Genomic DNA, 17,841 nt, shown 5'->3' with positions numbered 1-17,841 from the left:
CTTTTGCGGATGAGTGTCTTACTAATGATGATCGATGAGTATTAGGTTGGCAATTCTTAAACTTAGCGGTACACGAGCATGTTAGGGCTTATTTGGAGCAACTTGTAGACTCACTTTTACTCTAATGACCTAAGACTTCATAATGTTTCCCTAATTGTGGAGACACTTGCTTTAGGACGAAAACCTTTCACTTAAGACCACGTTTTTGCGTTAATTCTAGTGTTTAAAAAAAAACTGGAAGTTGGATTCCTTTTTGGGATGCCCTACCAGTCCAATTTTAAAATTTTGAGCCTTAAAAGATGGTAGAAAGTGCTATCATCCTAGAGGAGTGAAAGCCACTCTTGAGTAGTTGAATTTTGGTCATTACAAGTGTACATTTGATGACCTCCCTAGAGAGAAGGCTACCCCTAGTGTGTATAAAGCTACTACCCATTGTTCTAAGAAAAATAAAGGTTACTTATTGTTAGTTTGACTCCTGGAGACTTAGGGGCACTCCTTTAGGGCTTGCGCACACACACAAGGGCCTTAAAGTAAAAGTGTGGTCCTTTATCGAGAATTCTTGTTTGTACTAACCCTTGTTGTTCCCTCTTTGCTTAAAGATTTGCCATTCCCCTGAGATCAAAGGTAATGCACTCATCTTCTCTTTTATTGAGTGACGTGGGATTGCTTGAGGATAAGCAAACATTCAAGTGTGGGGGTATTTGATGAGTGCATTTCATATCATTTTCACTCACCCTCGTTGCACTTATTTACTTGTCTTTTATAGCAATTTTATCCATTTGAGGTTCTATTCTAGGGTATAGTTTCTTCATGCGCAAGAATCAGGGGCTCGAAGCAAAGAGGAGTAAATTTGGGGAATAATTGAGTAGAAGGATCAGGATTCTACTAAGTTTCAAGACTAACACAGGCAGTGCACAACCGTGTGTTGTCCCCCTGAATACCCCAGCTTAGAGAAGAATGAGAAAGAATTCAAGCATGATCATGTAATCAGGCTTGACATGGAACACGCATGACCATGCGTGTTTCCTTGAAAATCTTGACCTGAAGCCAGTTTCCTCTAAACAAGTGCAGCATGATCTGGAAGCTCTTCTCATGACCGTGCATAGACAGGACATGGGTGAGACACGTTCGTGTCTCTTCTTCAGAATATTCCAGGCCCAATTCACTCAGAACCATCATTGAAGACATGGTCATAGCATGATCGTGCGCTGATCGTGTCAAGCACGATCGCACATTGACTGTGTGAAGCACGAAAAGTGCCATATAATTCCAAATTTCTATGGTTTTGAGGTCATCTTTGTTCGGGGATTCTTTTCTCCACCAAGAGGACTTGGATAAGATCGAAGATCAGGCTTCACCACACCATCTAAGGAGATCAAGGGTGAGTTAAAGGCACAAGAGAAGTGGGGTTGGCAACATGAAAGATCATCTTGTGAAGAAAGGGGAGAATTATGTCATCTTTCTCTAGATTTTCAATTGTTTCTTTTTGTTGTACTCATCTATAATATTTTTTATGCTTTGATTAATTGTTTTTAATGTCTATGGAGTTCTATGGATTCTAGTGTTAAATCTTGTGTTGCATAACTTAATGTGTTTGATCTGCACAGATGCTTTGGTAAAATTTGGTGTATGGATGACCATAGTTATGATTGATTATTGTGATTGCAAAACTCGATGTGTTTGAGATGCACAGTTACCTTAGGAAACCTTGGTGTATTTGATAACTATAGATGCAACATTGCTTTTGATAACACACTTGGACCTCGGGATGTACCTTGTAGGCATTAGAAGCAATTCAACACACTATAAACTTGTAGGGTCACCTCGGGGTATTGCTCTTTTATTGTCGAATATTTAACCCTAGTCTACCCATTCCTTCCCTCCATTCCATTTAGTTCTTGTTTTGTTCTTGTTTACAACCAACCCTATCTTTGTTTAATTAGAGATTAGAGGAAAACTGAGCACTTTGAGATCTAGTCCCTGTGGTTCAACAACCTTACCCCATCACAAGGTACCACTTTACTACTTGTTTGCGACCCATACACTTGACGTTGTTACAAAACTCGACGTGTATAAAACTCATAGTTACAATTGCAGTCCTTGACATATTTGAGAGCAGTAGATGTAACAAAGCTTTTGAGCACCCACAAGAATCTTATAATATACCATGGTAAGCATTAGATTAAATTCGTTATCTCGAGCACATAGGAATTGTCCTAGTGCATTGCTCTCTTGTTGTCAAAAACTCGATTTTAGTTTACTTATTTATTTCACCCTTATCTTGTTATTCTTTTTTATCCTTTTTTTCTTTCAACCAACCCTTTGATTTGCTAGACATTAGAGGATTAATTACTACTAGAAATCCAGCCCCTGTAGTTAGACAACCCTACCTCCAAGGGGGTACCACTCTATTACTTGTAATGATCCGTGCACTTGCGAAGAGTACACCAAGTTTTTGGTGTTATTGCAGTGGACTGGCAACTTTTAGGAAAATTAGGATTCTATTAATTTATTCTTTGTTTACTTTATTCATATCCGTATATATCTCGTTTCTTTTTCTTTAATCATTCATTGTTCTTATATTTTCTTATCCCACTTTTGAATCTTGAGCTAATTTTGTCTATCTTATCTTGTGAAGGAACAATTGTATGACTCGAGGAAGTGCCTCATCTCCATTGACAAGCCTTTATCTAGAAGTTGAAAGAAATTTCTGAAGGAGAGTGAGGCCAGTCAATTTAGTAAAACAGGGTCTGTAGGAGTATAGAAGTGAATCAAAAGGAAGAAATCGGCGAAAATCAACAACAAAGTATTTCAAATTTTACCTGGTTGAACTTGGAAGGCATGGGGTCTAGCATCGTCCATCCCCCTGTTGTGATAAACAATTTTGAGTTGAAGCCCAACTTCATACAGATGGTGCTGCAGATGTGCTAGTTCGATGGGTTTCAGGATGAAGACCCATATGAATACTTGAAGAATTTCTTGGAAATCTATGACACCTTTAAGGCGAACGTATCTGAAGATGTTGTTTGTCTTAGACTTTTTCTGATCTTGATGCGAGGAAGGGGAAAGAAATGGCTAAATTCCTTGGCCCAAGGGTTTATCACAATATGGAAGTAGATGGTTGAGACTTTTCTTGCAAAATACTTTCCTTCAGATAAAATTACCAAGTTGAGGAGTGATATATTCTCCTTCCTACAGTTGGAGTCCGAATCCTTGTATGACACTTGGAAGAGATACAAGGAGATGCTGAGGAAATACCCACAATACAGAATAGTGGAATAGATGCAAACCTAAATTTTCTACAATGGGCTAAACTATGCCACCAAACAGATGTTTGATGCAACTTCACAAGGGTCCTTATGTAGTAAACAACTAAGTGCCACTTATAGTTTTATTGAGGAAATGACAAGTAATGGCTATTAGTGGAGTTCTAAATGGAATAAATCGGTGAAGGCAAACCGGGATTTATCAAGTGGATGCCATTACTACTCAAGCAGCACAAGTTGAGGCAATTACAAAGAGGTTGGATACTATTCAGTCAATCTCTCAATCTTCTTGACCTCCTTGTGACAGTTGGGGTCCCAAAGTGATCCTAGTAGTTCTTGTTCTTTTGATATGGGTACAGGGCAGACTGAACAAATAGATTTTGTTGGGCAAAGCAAAAGATGTCAGAATAACCCATATAGTAACACATATAATACGGGTTGGAGGAATCACCCGAATTTTTACGGGAGTCAACCAGGATAGGGGCAAGTAACACAACAATAGCCTAGCCCCCATAATAGAATGTGCAACCATCCCCTCCATCGGGACCTTCTAATGAGCTTACAGTTTTATTGACCTGTTACATCAAGGACAATGAGGTTCATCTTCAAGGGCATGAAGAAATGATGAGGAACACAAATGCCACCGTGATAAACCTAGAACACCACATGGCTCAGATGTCAAAGCTGACTGAGGAAAGCCTCCCGGGTTCTCTCCCTAGCAACACGGAAGTCAATCCCAAGAAATCTCTCAAGGCCGTAACTTTAAGAAGTGGCAAGCAACAAGGCCCGACCGAGAAAGAATCAGAGCTTGAGATTATTAAGCCTCAATCGAGAGCAAGTCAGATAGTTAAATGTGATCCTAAAACTCTAATTGACAATGAGGAGAAGGAGCATTAAAAAAGGAAAACCGATCTACCAAAGTACCGACCCAAACTTCCCTACCTTGTGAAATTAAAGAAGGATCAACAAGAGGAGTAGAACAAAAAGTATTTTGGATGTGTTCAAGACTCTACACATAAATGTTACATTTGTTGAAGCTCTTGCATAGATGCCTAAATATGCAAAATTTCCTTAGAGAACTACTCACAAACAAATGGAAGGTTGAATAAGTGTCTTTAGTAAAAATTAGTGAATAATGCTCAGCCTTGATCACCAACAAGCTTCACATGAAAGAGAAAGATCTTGGGGGATTTATCATTCCATGCACTATTGGAGGGATTATGGATGAAAAAACCCTAGCCGATCTCGGGGCAAGCATCAACCTTATGCCCTATTGTATCTTTTAGAAATTGGGGTTGGGTAATCCGAAGGCCACCACAATGACATTACAATTGGCCGACCGATCCACCAGTCAACCAAGAGGCATTATTGAAGATTTTTGGTGAACGTAGACAAGTTTATATTTACGGTGGACTTTGTGATTCTGGATGTTGATGAGGAGGTAGATGTGCTCTTCATTTTGGGAAGACAATTTTTGGCAACCTCAAAAGCCCTTATCAATATGAAAGATGGTCGAATGGCACTCTGATTGGGAGAGGAAGAAATCATTTTTACATTCCATGACTCAATGGGACACACTATGGATTTTGATGACACATGTTATTATGTTGATGTGGTTGATTAATTCATGTCTGAGTATGTGCAGGACACATTCATGAAATATGAACTATAAGAGTTGTTTGAGGATGAACCTCTTAAAGATGATGAACTAGATGGCTTGGTGGAGGAAGTGTACTACTACAAACTATCGGGAGTATTTTGGTGAAGTACTGTAGCAGTTTATTGGAGCAAAGCACTGCAATAAAATCACTATAGCAATTACTGTTCTCTGCTTGCAAGAAACAGAATTCTGCAAATTCACCCGATAATGTTTTGGTGAATTAGATGCGCGATTCAAACCCCTATAAATACCGCGATTTCAGACGTTTTGGGGATTCTCTTCCTATCTTTTTCTCATCTTTTCCCCATCTTTAAACTCCCTCACGGCTAGGGTTTTGAGAGGCTTTGGCTAGGTCTTGGGAGTGGTTCTACGGCCTTCAACATAGCGTTCCTTTGGAAGGGAGTTATTGGGGGAGCTTTCGTCGGCGTCGATTCGGCGAGGTGTGCCCTTGGCTTGATGAGGGAATCCTTAGAAAAGACAAGACATCTCCACAAGACCATCGATATGGACTAGAAGGGGTTTTTATCTATGGATAGCATTCTTTTACTTTCAATTTCATTGTTGATTGTAGCTTGCTCCATGAAAAGTTAAACCCCTAGTGGGTGCTTGGACTTGTAAACCCTAGGATGATTCTGTTTCTTTGACCTTTATTATGCTTCTTTGATTGAGTTTCCATCCTTGAATGTTTATTACATTAATTTTCCCTTAGAGTGACACTAGGGTTGAGAATCTATCTTGGTAATCCGTAAGGGTTAGACAAAGCAAGGTTGGAGAGGGTCAAGTTGATGAGTCGAGAGATAGCGGAATGTCCCCTTCCCCTTCTGATGTGGTTTATCCTACCTCCATGTTCCAAGAATTCTTTGCGGTCATGAAAGAGTGAAGTGCTAAGAGACAAAGTCCACTGGGGCTTAGTTGTGCAAGCAACAAAGTGAAGCGTTAAAGTCATCCTTAGTGCTGGGGCTTAATTGTGACTAGGGGTCTTTCGCTTGGGCCAATGGGTTAGATCTATATAAGGGAATAGGGTTTATCACTTGGAATCCCCAAAACTTCTTGCAACCCCATACAGTGTGAGGCGTCGAGAGTATCCCTTTCCATCGGGGCATAGTGTGAGGGTTAATTACGGTTGACCTTAGATTTGGGACCGTGTGTCTTAGGATTTCCATGACTCATTGAACATCATTTAGGAGGCATAATGAGGAGTCTTGCACTTGAAACAATAATCCTATCGTAGGCAATGCCCGGGTGTCCCATTTTCTATCGATTGCCTCTCCTTATTTTTATTGAGTCTCTTTCTTCTTTTATTTATTTTTATTTGCAATGATATTGTTCACACCACTCTTGAATAATTTTTAATATAGTTAAATAGAAATTTCTGTGTTTCTGAGCACTATTCCCTGTGGATATGACTACCCACTCACCAGGGTACCTTATTACTTTGATAACCCGTGCACTTGCGGTACACACACGTAAGGGGTGTGTCAAGTTTTTGTCGCCGTTACAGGGAAAAAGGTGTTTTGGAAGCATTTTTCACTTTGCTATTTTATCTATTCATGACTTATTCTATTTGACACTTTCTTATTCTTCCATCATTCTGATTTGTTTTTCTTTCTTTGGTAGCAGCAAAGATGATCAACATGACCGAAATATTTGACGCAATCACTGGAATGGTTAGAGACATTGAACAGAAGATTCAACTATTTGCCCTACAGTCCACTTTATGTTGTTTTATCCATGAGCAGTCCACAATCAGCCATCCTGTAGAAGAATTAGTTGTTGGTCACATTATTAAGGTTCAAGATCTAAATTGTGAGTTAGATAGTATGCTAGATCAGTTTGAAAAATCTGCACTGTCATCTCTGAGCTATCACTTGGGAGAAAGTTTGGAAAGGGTCCTTGCTCAGTTTGATTCTTCCCATCAAGACCAAAGGCATGAAATTTTTCAGTGGGAATTTCGAATGCAAGAAACTTGTGAGATAGGGAATGTGGATGTTGTTGAAGATCGTTCAGAATCGCATGTATTAGTGGACAGTTTGGAGAACATTATCGAACAAGATTCAACACAGTTCGAGGAAATTGGTAGATTGAACGAGACCAGATTGTGACCGTCCATTAAGGAGCCACCCGAGCTAGAGCTTAAAATTTTACCGGCACTTTTGGAATACGCGTTTCTTATGGAAGGATCAAAACTTTCCTCTTATTGTAGCTTCGAACCTCTCTGTAGATCTGAAAGACAAGCTTGTGAGCTTGTTGAAGAAGCATAAATCTGCTATTGCTTGGAAGATTTTTGATATAAAAGGCATCAACCCTTTATTTTGCACTCATAAAATCTTAATCGAGGACAATTACAAGTCTGTGATTCAAGCCCTAGAGAAGATTGAACCCAAACATGAAAGAAGAGTTTAAAGCAGAGATGGTGAAACTATTGGATGTAGGAATTATATACCCCATCTCCGATAGTGCTTGGGTGAGCCCAACTCAAGTAGTTCCAAAAAAATAGGAATGACAGCGGTGAGAAATGAAAGAAATGAGTTGATTCCAACCAGAATGGTCACATGGTGGCGTGTATGCATTGATTACAGGAGGCTAAACGATACAACTCGAAAGGATCATTTCCCGTTGCGCTTTATTAATCAAATGTTGGAGCGATTGACCGGGCATCAGTTTTATTGTTTCCTTGATGGTATGTCCGGGATATTTTCAGATTCCTATTGCTGCAGAAGATCAAGAAAAGACAACATTCACTTGCCCCTACGGGACTTTTGCTTATAGAAGAATACCTTTCGGGTGTGCAATGCGCCGGCGACATTTCAACGCTGCATGACTGCTATTTTTGATGTTCTTTTAGAAGACATCATGGAGGTGTTCATGGATGATTTCTTGGTATTTGGAGACTTCTTCGATATTTGATTAAGAAACTTGGAGAGAGTGTTGGTGAGATGTGAGGAAACAAATCTTGTTCTTAATTGGAAAAAAATGTCACTTTATGGTCCGAGAAGGCATTGTCCTCGGTCACAAGATCTCCCAATTGGGGATTGAAGTGGATAAGGCAAAGATCAAAGTCATAGACAAACTTCCTCGACCAACAAATGTGAAAGGAGTTCAGAGTTTTTGGGGCATGTGGGTTTCTATAGGAGGTTCATCAAGGACAAACTTCCTTGAAAAAGATGCGCTCTTCAATTTCGGAGATAACTGCTTGGTTGCTTTCAATTTGTTGAAAGAGAAATTAGTGTAAGCACTAATTTTAGTCACACCGGATTGGAACGAACCATTCAAGCTCATGTGCGATGCGAGTGATTATGCTATTGGAGAAGTTTTGGGACAGAGGAAAAAGATAAATAGTTCCAAGTCTTGCAGCCTTGATGCTTAGTTCTATTCTCCGGCACACCCGCTCTTCAACCAAAAACATCTACTAATATCCAGCTTCGTGATCTATTATGCTAGCAAAACTCTCACGAGTGCTCAAGAGAACTACACTACTACAAAAAAAGGAGTTCTTAGCAGTGGTGTCTGTTTTTGACAAATTCAGACCGTACCTTATCTTATCTAGGGTCACGGTATTTACAGATCACTTGGCACTTAGTTATCTTATGAACAAGGCTGATGCTAAACCAAGGTTGATCTGATGGATTTTATTGTTGCAAGATTTTGATATGGAGATAAAAGATAAGAGAGCGGCTGAAAATATGGTTGCAGACCATTTGTCTCGATTAGAGGGTTATGAAGGCAAGAGCCATCAAACAAGGAAATTAATGATTTCTTTCCCGAGGAGCATTTGTATTCAGTCCGAAGTTCAACAAATTACTTATTGGGGAAAGTTCTTAAGCAGAGGCCTCACCTTCCAACAAAATAAGAAATTTTTCAATGATTTAAAGAATTATTTTTTGGATGATCCATTCTTGTTTCGCATTTGTGTAGATCATGTGGTCCAAAAATGTGTATCGAGAGAAGAAGATTGGGGCATACTTGCACATTGTCACTAAGGACTAGTTGGGGGGCATTATGCTTCAAGTAGAACTGCTAAAAAGCCTTAGCTGCTATTTTCTATTAGCTAACTTTGTTTCAGGATGCACATCAATTAGTTCTTCATTGCGACGGTTGTCAAAGAGCCGAAAATTTGTCGTGACGGGATCAAATGCCTCAGAATCTGATGCAATTTTACGAGGTGTTCAATGTATGGGGTACAAAGTGGAGGGGTACAAAGGCAGACAAACTCATATGTTCTGACTTGCGCAATGCTAGCAAGACCATTCGTCAATATGATTTAGTTGAAGACGCGACGCGATCTATCGCATGGAGGTGTGCCCATTCATGTGGCCTCGATGAAAAGTGTGGATTTAGGAGTATTTTTTTTGTTGAAGTACTGTAGCAGTTCAATGCAGTAAATCATTACAAAAAAATCACTGTAGCAGTTACTGTTTACAGCTCGCAGGAAATCAACTACTGGAAATTCACACAGGCATTTTAAGGCATCTTTTTCCATTCTGTTTAGGAACTTTTCCCCATATTTGGAGGTGCTCGTAGCTAGGTTTTGGAGAGGCTTTGGCTAGGTCCTTGGAGTGGTTCTACGGCCTTTGGCTTCGCGTTTGTTCAGAAGATAATTATTGGGGGAGCTATTATCGGCATCGATTCGGCGAGGTGTGCCCTAGGCTTCACGAGGGAACACTTAGAGAAGATGTGCGACTCCACAAGACCATCGATACTGACTATGAGGGGATTTTTCTTATGGATTGCATGTTTTTACATTCGATTTCATTGTTGATTGTATCTTGCTCCATGTAGAGCTAAACCCCTAGTGGGTGTTTTGACTTGTAAACCCTAGGATGATTTGGTTTCTTTGACCTTTATTATGCTTCTTTTATTGATGTTGAAATTAAGTTCATTCTTGAATGTTTATTGCATTAATTTTCTCTTAGTGTGACACTAGGGTTGAGAATCTATCTTGGTAATCCTTGTGGATGAGTGACACACAATGAGGGTTAGACAAAGCAAGGTTGGAGAGGGTCGAGAGGGTGAGTAAAGAGGTAGCGGAACATCCCCTTTCCCTTCTGATGTGATTCATCCTACCTCCACGTTCCAAGAGTTCTTTGTGGTCATGATAGAGTGAAGTGCTAAGAGACAAACTCTATTGGGGCTTAGTTGCGCAAGCAACAGAGTGAAGCGTTAAAGTAATCCTTAGTGTTGGGGCTTAATTGTGACTAGGGGTCTTTCTCCTGGACTAAAGGTTTAGATCTTGGAATGCCTAGAGCTTCTTGCAATCCCACACAATATGAGGCATTGAGAGTATCCCTTTCCACAGGGCATAGTGTGTGGATTAGTCACGGTTGACCTTAGGTTTGGGACCGTGTGTCTTAGGATTTTCAAGACTCATTAGACATCAATTAGGAGGCATAATGAGGAGTCTTGCACTTAAAACAATAGTCCTAGGGTAAGCTATGTTTGGGTGCCCCATTTTCTATCAATTGCCTCTCCTTATTCACATTGCATCTCTTTCTTCTTTTCTGTATTTTGATTTGCACTAATATTATTCATACAACTCTTGAATCATCTTCACTATAGTTAAATAGCAATATTTGTGTTTCCGAGCACTATTCCCTATGGATATGACTACCCACTCACTAGGGTACTTTATTACTTCGATAACTCGTGCACTTGAGGTACACACATTTAAGGGGTGTGTCAAGTTTTCGGCGTTGTTGCCGGGGAATCGGTGTTTTAGAAGAACTTTGCACTTTGCTATTTTAGCTATTCATCACTTATCCTATTTCACACTTTCTTATTCTTCCATCGTTCGGATTTGTTTTTTTTTCTTTGATTACAGCTCCAGGTTATGACCCAAGGAAACCCTTCGACTTTAGTTGAAGGATATCTGGACATTGGATGGAGAATTCATAGAAGGGAAAAAGAACCTATGTAAGAACAGTCAATTCAAGCTGAGATAGAAGGTGAAGGGTTTGGTAATATGGCAGAACAGAATGAGCAGCAGAGGACATTTTCAAATTATGCCAGACCTACAGTGATAGGCATGTAGTCTAGTATTGGGTGGCCATCGATTACAGCTTAGAGTTTTGAGCTCAAGCCAGGCTTCATCCAGATGTTACAACAGTCAGCACAGTTTAATGGTTTTGCCAATGTGGATCCAAACAATTACATTGAGAACTTCTTGGAAGTGTGTGACATTCTTAAAATTAATGGAGAAATGGATGATGCTATCAAGTTGAGGGCCTTCCCATTTTTCTTGAAAGGAAGAGCGAAGCAATTGCTACATTCATTACCTAGAGCATCGATCACTACATGGGAAGAGATGGTAGAAGCTTTTCTTACCCGATATTTCTCTCCTGGAAAATCTGTGAAGCTTAGGAATGAGATATCTTCTTTTGTGCAAATGGAATTGTAGTCTATTTTTGAGACATGCAACAGGTTCAAGGAGTTCCTGCGGAAATGTCCTCAACATGAGTTATCTTCAAAGGTGTGTGGGTGACCCTATGGGTCGGGCACACGGTGTGGGAAATTCCCACACGCCTATATGGATGCGTTCAGAGTCAGCTAAAGGCTATCCCAAGAACATACAAGGGCATGTGTTTGCCCTTGTAAAGCTCTCCTATGGAGTCACACGGGCATGGGTAATTTCCACACGCCTGTGTGGATGCACAAAATGCTAAGAGGCACGACTTTTCTTTAAAACCTACTCGCGCCACTTCATCTTTTCACTCCTAAACACTCAGAGAATGCATCTTTTTACTCTCCTGACCCCTTACCATTGATTTACAGAGGTTTTAGTGTGCTTTCTGGCCGTATTCAACGTTTTATACTCTCATTTCGTTGGTAAGACCTCTTTCCCTTTTCCTTCACTAATCTTGATTTATTTTGTTTAAACAGGTGAATGTTACTTCGATTTCATGTTTAAATGGTGGGTAGTTGCTTTGAGAGTGATTTTAGAATAAATTGATGATGTATTGGGGATGATTTTGCATTGTGGCCATGCGGTTTTCATGCCCGTGGATCCACACAGGCGTGTGGAATTTCCACACGACCATGTGGATTTCTGCAGTATTGATTTGTGAGTTTGTTTGATTGATTTCTTTTTCAATTCTTGTAGATATGGCCCCCAGATTGAAGAAAACGGCCGGTAAGTGCCCAAGAGAGCCTTCCCCTGAGCCAAAACGCATGCAGTTTGCCATCCCCAAGCACCAGGCTCGGTTCGAGAGACTATCGAAGCTCAAGTTTAGTCAGACCCAATTCCCGGACTTGAATGCGCTTAGGGAGATCCAGAGAGGAGATGAGATGGCTGAGGAGGTTGATGAGCTCCTCTTAGTTAGTAGCTAGCGCAGATTACTATTGATTTGAGAACCAACTATTTTTATGCTCACTTTAGAGGTGCTTACCTCATTCGAGTTCGATTGCTCATACAGTAGTTTCTCGAGTATCGACACTATAAAGTTCAGAGTGTTCGGACAGTGCTATAGCATGAGTGTGACGCAGTTCACCATCAGACTAGGTTTATACGACTAGGCATTTACAGACACAAAGGAGTATGAGTAGCTCTCGACCTATTATCCGAGAAGTTTGACTCCACAGTACACCTACCGTATGTTGTGTGGTTAGGGACAGTACGAGCCAGGTATTTCTAAGGCGATATGCCTCTCCCGACCATCGTACAGATATATCCATGCCATTCTTAGCCAATCATTGAACACCCGTGGTGACAATACCAGAGTCCTAAGCCGGCAGGAGATGCTATACTTATATTCCATGGTACAAAGTGAGCCGATCCATCTGGGGCATATCGTGGCTGAGTATTTGCACCACCAGGGGTAGTATGCGAGAGTCAGCGTCCTCTTCTCAGGCCCCTACATTACTAGACTCATCATGGGGATGGGTTTTCTGGACGGCATTCGAGGGGCTGAAAAAATGATTGTATATCTCCCTCGGTATAGAGACCATGCGTTTGATAGGCATGATAAGGAGATACGGGCCTGGCGTATATGTGATGATCATGCCCCCATTAGAAACAACCTAGTGTGATGTAGTAGAGGGGTCTCAACCTACGTAGGACCGTAGCCAGAGCATATGGAGACCGATGCACCCCGTGCAACATAGGAGCCACTACCGGTGAAGATCTTCTCTTTTTCTCAAGCCCATGATTGCTTTGAGAGGCTCAAGAGTGCTATAGGGGTATTACAGAGGGATTTAGCTAAGGTTTGTGTGACACAGGCTATGAACCACACTGAGGTGATGGCACGTCTTGATATTCTACAGCAGATCTTAGAGCGAGACGTGACCTCACCATTCATGATGAGACCCTGCACTCCTCCAGCATTACAAGCACCACCATCACGAACACCATCAGCATCAGTTGATCCAATAGTAGTAGCAGAGCCGACCGAGTAGGACACTGACGCTTGAGACATCCTTATCTTTCTTTATTCTTATGTTTTTGTATTTTATTTCTGCATCTTATTTTGGACTTGTATTACTCAGAAAGGATCTTCCTTCTGAGTTTATTTTTTTATTTTGATTTGCTTCGAGTTGTATTTCATTTTTATATCTTTATAGACTACAGTTTATTTTGTTTTTGTTGAGCTTCACTGAACCCCCTTGTGTATACGTGCAAATGGTCTTGTGAGTCTGGAATTTGAGAAATAGTCATTGGCACGGTCAATGTGACATTCACATGCCCGTGTGTGCTCCACAACCCATTGGAACTTAACTCTCAATGAAATTAGCCCCATCAAATGTACCATGAGGAGTTCAGGGGAGTATTGTTTCAATTGCCCATCTCCACACATGTTTTGATTGCTTTATATTTTATTGTGCTTAAATACGTACATTGATGGAAATTTACATCTTAAGTGTGGGGAGGAGTTCACATTACACATGTTCTATACTTATGCTTTCATTGTGCATGCTCATGTAGCCAATAGCGGTTCACTTTAGTTGTAATAGTTGTATTCTTTAGTTTAGGAGAATTTTCAACATTAAATGTTCTCATGCTCTAGTTTTTACTTGAATTTGTTTAGGAATTTTTTCCCTATTGACACTTGTTAAACTACTCACTCATTAAACCTTGTGGATACTCAAGTTCGATGTTTAAGGGGTTGTTTAGTTTGTTTCTTGTTTTAATTTCTCTAAAAAAAAGTTATGGTTGTTTTGTTTGTGCATTAGGGGTGGAAAAAGCTACTCTCATAAGTCGAATATTAGTTATGCCCTAATGAGAGAAAGAGTTGTCACATGGGATGAGTGAAAGCTACTACCCCTGTAGAAAGAGCTACCTCCTCAAAAGTTTGAAAGCCATCTTAGCGGCCGCTTAGGAAAGGGCTACCTTAGAGGATGTGTGAAGCTACTAACTTTTCTTTTTCTTTTTGTGCACAAATAAGTCCCTCTTACTTATGAGCTTTGAGGAGTATACGTTGGGTTAACTTGAATGAGTTTACACACACTTACATCATATTGGGTTGTTGTCCTTTTTTATTTAAGTTTTTAGCTAGAGCATTGATTTTTCTTATTCGGTGTGAAATTTTTCCTTACTTGTAGAATACCTCTTTTGTATGCTTTTGGTGAACCTAAGGCCAAGCACTTTTAATTTTCTTTCTTGGATGTTTCAATGTTTTATTTTGGCTTGAGGACAAGCAAAAGCTTAAGTGTGGGGGAGTTTGATAAGTGTTTGTGTATTAGTAATACGAAATATTCTTTTCTTACATTGAGCATTACTTTTCTTAGATTTTATCGTTTATTTTTGTGTATATGTGTTCTTTTGTCCATGTAGGGTTGTAGAGACAATTGTGGAAGAAACGAACCAAAAGTAGATCGTGGATGCATTTGTTGATGAAGTCTTGGAGTGAATAAACGTGAAGACACAAGTTGTGCTCAAAGACATGTGGGTGTGTGCCAACCTCCATTGTGCTCAAGCGATTACACAATTTGGAGGGGCACAAAGGGAGTCACGCTCATGTGTTCCAACTTGTGCAATGCTAGCAAGATCATTCGTCAATATGGTTTAGTTGAAGACGCAATACGATCTACCACATGGATTTGTGCCCATTCATGTGACCTCAGTGAAAAGTGTGGATTCGGGAGTATTTTGGCGAAGTACTGCAGCAGTTACTGCAGTAAAAATAATGTAGCAGTTACTGTTCACAACTTGCAGAAAATCAACCTCTGGAAATTCACACGGGAGTGTGGAAATTCCACACACCCGTGTGGATGCCCGATTCCAGCTCGTCTCAAACCGCGGCTTTTAAGGGATCTTTTTCCAATCTTTTTGGTAACTTTTCCCCATCTTTGGAGGCGCTAATGGCTAGGGTTTGGAGAGGCCTTGGCTAGGTCTTTGGAGTGGTTCTACGGCCTTCGACATCGTGTTTCCTTCTGAAGAGAGTTATTGGGGGAGCTTTCATCGGTGTCAATTCAGCGAGGTGTGCCCTAGACTTGACAAGGAAACCCTTTAGAGAAGATGAAGCATCTCCACAAGATCATCGATACAAACTACAAGGGGGTTTTATCTATGGATAGCATGCTTTTACTTTTGATTTCATTGTTAATTGTATCTTGCTCTATGGAGAACTAAACCCCTAGTGGGTGCTTGGACTTGTAAACCCTAGTATGATTTGGTTTCTTTGACCTTTATTATGCTTCTTTAATTGATGTTTTAATTGAGTTCCATCCTTGAATGTTTATTGCATTGATTTTCACTTAGAGTGACACTAGGGTTGAGAATCTATCTTGGTAATCCTTGTGGATGAGTGACACACCATGAGGGTTAGATAAAGCAAGGTTGGAGAGGGTCGAGAGGGTGAGTCGAGAGGTAGAGGAACGTCCCTTTTCCCTTCCGACATGATTTATCCTACCTCCATGTTCCATGAGTTCTTTGGGGTCATGATAGAGTGAAGTACTAAGAGACAAACCCTGCTGGGGCTTAATTGTGACTAGGGGTCTTTCGCTTTGACCAAAGGTTTAGATCTATATAAGGGAATAGGGTTTATTACATCGAATCCCCATAGCTTCTTGCAACCCCACACAGTATGAGGCGTCGAGAGTATCATTTTTCGCCAGGGCATAGTGTCAGTTGACCTTAGGTTTGGGACCCTATGTCTTAGTATTTCCAAGAATCATTGAACATCATTTAAGAGGAATAATGAGGAGTCTTGCACTTGAAATAATAATCCTACGGTAAGCAATGTCCGGGTGGTGCCCCATTTTCTATCGATTGCCTCTCCTTATTTTTATTGCGTCTCTTTCTTATGTTCTTTATTTTTATTTGCATTAATATTGTTCACACCACTCTTGAATCATCTTCAATATAGTTAAATAGCAATTCTTGTGTTTCTAAGCACTATTCCCTGTGGATACGACTACCCACTCACCAGGGTACTTTATAACTTCAACAACCCGTACACTTGCAGTACACACACGCAAGTGGTGTGTCAATCACCATGAAGGAGAAGCCACCTATCTCACCATCCATTTCCAATCACTCCAATTCACAGAATTTTGGTGAGATCAGTTTGATTAATTCATTGATTTCATATTCTTGCTACTGCATTTCAGGTGGCCAAGAGAGGTCTCGATTTCATGAACCTCATTGATACGCGTAGATATGTCAAGCAAGTAATGCTAAACAAGCGCTTTTTAGGATGCAACCCAAGTATTTCCCATTTTTAGTTTTGTGATTTTGTCTATAATGTTGTCATTTTGATTTATGGCTATGAAATTATTCTTTTTTTTTAACCCTATAAGGTAGCAATTTATCTTTGGAGTGTGCTTTATTATGGCAACCATTCGAGTTTTTGTGTCTCAAAATTATAAACCAGGGGAAAGACATGTCTTGGAACGTTACAGGCTGAGCACGGGCAGAACATGCTCATGCTCAAGCCGTGATTATTTCTATCTTTGTATTATAAAGCATTCTGGGATAAGCACAGGCCAAGTAAGACAGTGCTCTCCATTTATCATAGTTTCTGTGCTCTTTGCATTGTCGGGCTCCTCTTCATAATTTCTGGGGTTTTTCCCAAGATATTCACTGGGAGTAAGCATGACCGTGCTCACCCCGCACAGTTACCTTAACCAGAGCACGTGAGCATAACTGTGCTAAAGGCATGCTCTAGTGTAGCCAGTTGAGTTCCTCTTTTATTCATAAAACCCTATCGCCGGTTTGTTTTTCAACACCGATACTCCTTCCAGTTTTTCTCTTTTCCCTTCGCCTTCCCTCCTTCTCAAGTGTTTTGCCGTCTTTGCCGCAGTTCTCGCCAGTGGTCCCTCTTTGCCTCACTGTCTTCCTCAACTTCGGTTTGTGATATTCATTGCTTTGATTTTCTTGTGCAATTCCTTTTTTCCTTTGTTTTCGAATACTTGTTTTTCACTTATTACATCTGGCAGAGCTTCCACTGTTAGCTCTTGGGGAAGATGATCCTCCCTGAAGCACAATAGTGCTTCCATCCTTCATTTTCCTCAAGCTTTATAACTAGAGAGCACACTCCTACTTTCCTGCCAAGCACGATCATGCTTTGATTTCTGCACTATCGTACTTGCCCTAAATTCTTCAATCTTGGACTTAATTTCCTTATTTCTTTTTATAGATAATACTGAGGAAACAGATAGTGTCCAAGTCCTCCTCTAAGAGGCTCAGAGTTAAGGAACCCTATTTCTGGCACAGACTTTGCCCCTGTATTTCACACTTAGGTGCACCAGGAGCCTTATACACATCTCTGCCATCGTCACTTTGGTGAATCAAGGGAAATTGATTGTGATGTACTCAAAGAGATTGGACTAGAAAAGGAGGTACAACAGTCGCTCAATACTGGAGCATGGAGATAGCTCTTTATGATCATCGACAACACCTATGAGTAGTTGTTGCTCAAGGTGTGGCTGCATTTGAGCTCTCTTGGGGTATTGTAGCATTTCATCATGCAGATTTTATCTAGT

The 17,841-nt window shown here is 40.4% G+C and overlaps 1 non-coding gene across 1 annotated transcript; it reads right to left on the bottom strand.

Moving 5' to 3' along the window:
• Window positions 1-11,275: 11,275 nt before the first annotated feature.
• LOC120271252 lies at window positions 11,276-11,382 on the bottom strand. Its single transcript, XR_005539871.1, has one exon. It is a non-coding gene; the product is annotated as a small nucleolar RNA R71 (small nucleolar RNA).
• Between the last annotated feature and the right edge of the window lie 6,459 nt (window positions 11,383-17,841).

Source organism: Dioscorea cayenensis, chromosome 10 (genome assembly GCF_009730915.1).
Source record: "Dioscorea cayenensis subsp. rotundata cultivar TDr96_F1 chromosome 10, TDr96_F1_v2_PseudoChromosome.rev07_lg8_w22 25.fasta, whole genome shotgun sequence".
NCBI lineage: Eukaryota > Viridiplantae > Streptophyta > Magnoliopsida > Dioscoreales > Dioscoreaceae > Dioscorea > Dioscorea cayenensis.
Note: the sequence above shows the minus strand (reverse complement) of the source record. Positions and strands in the feature narration are given on the sequence as shown.